Genomic DNA, 5,159 nt, shown 5'->3' on the forward strand with positions numbered 1-5,159 from the left:
AAAAAAAGGGGGGCAGAAAAAAAAAACGGTGGGGGGGGGGGGGGGGGGGGAATGTCCCCTCAGCCCAGCCTACACCCTCTCCCATCCAGGACCCCTCGGGGGATGTCCGACTGCCGGTTTAGGCCTGATCCTGGGGAGTGGGCCTAAACCAGCAGTCAGACCTCCCTCTCACAATCCGGGACCACTGGCTCCTAACTGCTCACCCACCTGCCTGCCTGATAACCCCTAACTGCCCCCCATGCCAGCTTGATCTCCCCAACTGCCACTCCCTGCTGGCCTAGTTGCCCCTAACTGCCCCCCCCCCTGCCAACCTGGTCTCCCCACGCAGACTGCTGCTCAGTTGTTTGGTCGTCCCTCACTAACCCCACTGCTGGCCTTGTTGGCCCACTCAGTCTGTTTGGTCATTTGTTTGGTTGTTTTGGATGTGACGGCCCCTGGCGATCTCTCTCTCTCTCTCTCTCTCTCTCTCTCTCTCTCTCTCTCTCTTTGAATTAGTCACGGTGTTGGTTTGGTTTCTCTGTAGAATCCTGACAATAGTCTTATCCTATCCTCTTTCAGACAACCCAAAAGTCCTCAGTTATAGCAACTCAAGTAAACAGATGCCTGGAGACATCACCTGCTTGCAAGGTCAGCAACCAGACATTGATCGATTACTGTTTTGAAGTTTTCTGGAGCCTCATTTTATGATGTAGGTAATGATTTATAGGAGATTCAAGGTGGTTTAGGATATCAGTCTCAGTTGCTCTCATCTAGGGCTCTAAACAAGCGTTGTTGCAAACCCATACTGGGCTGGACTTGTCTCATGTTGTTCTTTCCCCAGCCAGTTGGCACTCGGATATCTGCTTCTTCAAGAACATTCCTACCACCACCAAGCTTTCTATTTCTACTACTACTATAATTAGCTAATATTTATTGGCCATTTCTTTTTTAACCCAGATGTCTGTCAGCTGGGGTGTACTCCCTCTCTGAGGTAAAATTAGCTTGAATCCACAGTCCATGCCCCACAAAAGTCCAAGTTCTGCAGATTTTTAGATGAGAAGAAAACTCAGAACAGGCTCTACTGCTCTGTTGCCTCTCTTCCATGTCATCTTAGACTTACCACTCAGCTGTTTTTTCTAGTTCTATTTAAAATAACTCAAGCTAAGTATTTGAGACTATGTAGACAATACTGAGGATTTTTTCTCTCTTTTTTAATGTATTTTTTTATTGATTTCAGAGAGGGAGGGAGATGGAGAGAGAGAAACATCAATGATGAGAGAGAATCATCGAGCGGCTGCCTCCTGCTTGCCCCACACTGAGGACTGGGCCTACAACCCGAGCTTGTGCCCTCACCAGGAATTGAACTGTGACCTATTGGTTCATAGGTTGACGCTCAGCCACTGAACCATGCCATATGTATTTTTTTATTGATTTCAGAGAGTGAGGGAGATGGAGAGAGAGAAACATCAATGATGAGAGAGAATCATCGAGCGGCTGCCTCCTGCTTGCCCCACACTGAGGACTGGGCCTACAACCCGAGCTTGTGCCCTCACCAGGAATTGAACTGTGACCTATTGGTTCATAGGTTGACGCTCAGCCACTGAACCATGCCAGCCAGGCAATACTGAGAGTTTTAAAAATAACTTTTAGGATTGTTTATGTCACATAACCCAACACAGTATGACCCATCTAAAAACACATATTAGTGTAGTGAATAATACTTGAAATAGTAATTGAAGTTCCCTTTCTTTACATTTCTTTTTACCATCTTCTTTCCTCCCACGACTTGAAGTAGCCATAACATCTTTCATGTAGTCTTAAGAGGAGCTCAGATATAAGCTAGAACAACAACAACAACAAAAAGCCTTTGAGTAGCAGAAAATTGGTGTGAGAGGCACAACACCTGAAGAAAAAAGTTTTCTGAATTCCACACACTTAGCTTTAATTCTCAAGAGCCAAAGCCTCAAGGAAGAAGACATAACGTTTACCCTTAAACAATATCTGGGGAGGAGAAAAACAAAGAGCCTATTTTCAGCCACACAAGAAGAGGATAAAAGACTTAGCATGGTTACCCAGCCAAAGAGCTTCAAAGGGGAGAAGAAAGCAAGAGGGTGTTTGTGTTTCTGGCCCCTGGCTCTTCTCCTGGCCTACGTGGGGGAGGCAGTTGGAAATCCCAGGTGGGCTTAGGGGACCCAAGGAGAGGACTGGGCCTTGCTTCTCAGAACGCAGCCTGGGAAGACTGGATTCTCTTAGAGGAACTCTGTATACATCTGGCACCAGCAAAATCTGAGAGAGATTCCCAGACATCTGGCCTAAGGGCAGCCCAGGGTGATATGGGGACAGCAGCAGAAAGTTCCTGTGGCTCTGAGAGGGGGTGGGGACGGCACCCGGGCCATTGGATGTGGAGGACGCTGGGATCTGTGCCTCAGTGAGCAGGACCCAGGGTAGCCTGCACGGAACAGATGGTCAGGAAGGTTGTCAGGAGGACAGTGGGCATTTCAGCACACGCAGCAGGACGCGCACGCGGAGGCCAATGGGATGGGTGGCAGTTCAGTGGCTGCCAGGGACAGACACAGAGTAATTGAGGACCAGGCCACCTCTTCCCCTGATCTGGATGATAAATTCTTTTCATTTGGGAATGCATGTCCTCTCCTGGGCAGAAAGGAGGAAAGACTTGAGGGAGAAGAGGAAATGACTAAGGAGACAGCCACAATCTACCATTTCAAACTCTGAGTACCTGAGCTAACCTTGAATCGGAAGATTACTTTTGTCACTGCCACTTAAAAGGGGACTCAAATTTTAGTTCAATTACAGAGAGATGAAGGAAGTTCTAATTCTGTGTACTTGTGCAATACCCGGGAAAGGTCTATAAAATTTTCACTCAAAGCAGCTGTCATCCCTGCTGGCCTTTCACCCGGCCTTTCTTCTTGTCCCTGACTCTATTCACATGCACTGTTCTGCTCCTTTTCAGCAAAATCGCCTTGGGAACCCCAGATTCTGTTTCCGTAATGAGCAGGGCAGGTCAACACTCCCCAGCTCCGATTTTCATCGCAAATCAACCCGTGAACTTTTTGGCAACTCAGAGCACCTTTCCATTGAACAGAATCTGTCCTTAGAAGTCTCTTAGGGTTATGAATGCATCTCCTTTCACAACCATACACCAGTAATGTGCCAGTTGCTTTATGTAACTCACTACACAATCACACACACACAAAGAAAACTGGTAGGGTCTCCAGAGAAAATAAGAGGAGACAGGGTCAGAAATTGCATGGGCAATCCTCAGACCCTGGTCTTCTTATCCCCTGATCCTACACGATTAGCCACTTTATGGCAGAAACTTCTAGTCTTTGCTTATGCACTTGCTTAACATCCTTGAGGATTAAGTCTTGATGCCATTTCTTCCAAAGACTTGGATTTCCTCCAGTCGGCTTTGCCTGACTTACTGGTTAATGAAACGGCAGATGGCTGATTGGCTCTGTCTCTCCAACTGAAGAACTCATTATCTGTCTTCTCACTTTGGCAACTTTCTCAATAGTGCAATCCCGAGGGAATCTTTTAATTCCCCTTTGATGAGAAGAGTCACTTCCTGCCCCAAGTTCCAACTGAAATTTGATCATGAGCATTTCCTGTACATTTCTCTGGGAGCGGAAGCTAATAGTATTCTTGTTGAGTACTTTTATGCACACCCCACCCAAATAGAAGGGGGAAAAGAGAGTTGTGTAAACAGGTAAAACCACACAAAATACTTTGCCCTAGGCTGGAAAATTGTGTATTTGGAAATACTTAGCAGCTCATGAAAAGTAGACAATTCAGATATTTTCTTATTTCTATAAAGACTGAAAAGAACATGTTTTATTCAACCTTGGCAAACCAATTATCATTATGAATTTTATCTATTTTAAGATTATTTCACCCATAAAAATGAACAATCTTTAAGATTTATTGAAAACAATTATAGTTAGAAAAACAACCATTCATGAGTTGATAGACTGTGCTAAAATAACTAAGCAGAAAAGTAGATTAAACTCAAAATTAACTTGATGAATTTTTGTTTTGAAAAATCTATTCCATGCCCTAACTGGTTTGGCTCAATGGATAGAGCGTCTGCCTGTGGACTTAAGGGTCCCGGGTTCGATTCTGGTCAAGGGCACATGCCCAGGTTGCGGGCTTGATCCCCAGTAGGGGGTGTGCAGGAGGCAGCCAATCAATGATTCTCTTTCATCATTGATGTTTCTATCACTCTCTCCCTCTCCGTTAGTCTATAAAATCAATAAAAATATATTAAACTAGAGGCCCAGTGCGCACAAAATGGTGCACAAGTAGCTTGCTTCTGCTTGCCTCAGCTGTCCGCCCCACCCATCACTGCTAGTAGCTCGCACACCACCCTACCTGCCGTGAGAGCCGCTGCTCATTTGGTCATGACGCTGTTACGGTGTCACAACCACAGGCCTTTTATGATATAGACTAGAGGCCCAGTGAATGAATTCATGCATGGGTGGGGTCCGGCTGGCCCAGCCCCAATCGGGGCAGATCAGGGCTGGCCTGTCAGGAGGAGGAGATGGTGGGAGGTTGGCCAGCAGGCCCACCCCGATCGGCCCGATCAGGGCCAGGCCGGCTGGGGGAAGGGGCCGTGGGCAATTGGCCGGTGGGCTCCGCCTTGATTGAGGTTGGGGGGCTGATTGGGGGCAGAGCCTGCCATGAGGAGGGGCTGTGGGCGGTGGGCTGGCCGGCCCCACTACTGAATGGGGTAGGGGGTGCTGATCTGGGCCAGTGACCTGGGGTAGGGGCCATGGGTGGTTGGCCAGCTGGCCCTGACCCTGATGGAGTGGAGGGGGCTGAACTGGGGTGGGACTGGGCGAGGCTGCAGGAGATTGGTGGGTTGGCCCCACCCCCTACTGGAGTGGGGGGTGTGATCAGGGATGGGCTGGCCAGGGGGAGGGGCTGTGGGCCTATCGTGGCTGGCTGGCAGGCCTGGCCGGGGGAAGAGAGGGGTAGTTTGGCCGGTGGCCCGCTCTTGATCAGGGTGGGAGAGTCTGATCAGGGGCAGGCCGGCAGGGGGGAGGGGCCATGAGGTTGGCTGTATATATATATGGTTGTTACGGTAGCTGGCTTTTTATATATATACTAGAGGCCCGGTGCACAAAAATTTGTGCACTGGTGGGGGGGGGGGGGCCCCCCCC

The sequence above is a fragment of the Myotis brandtii genome, unplaced genomic scaffold (genome assembly GCF_000412655.1).
Source record: "Myotis brandtii unplaced genomic scaffold, ASM41265v1 scaffold185, whole genome shotgun sequence".
NCBI classification, from domain to species: Eukaryota; Metazoa; Chordata; class Mammalia; order Chiroptera; family Vespertilionidae; genus Myotis; species Myotis brandtii.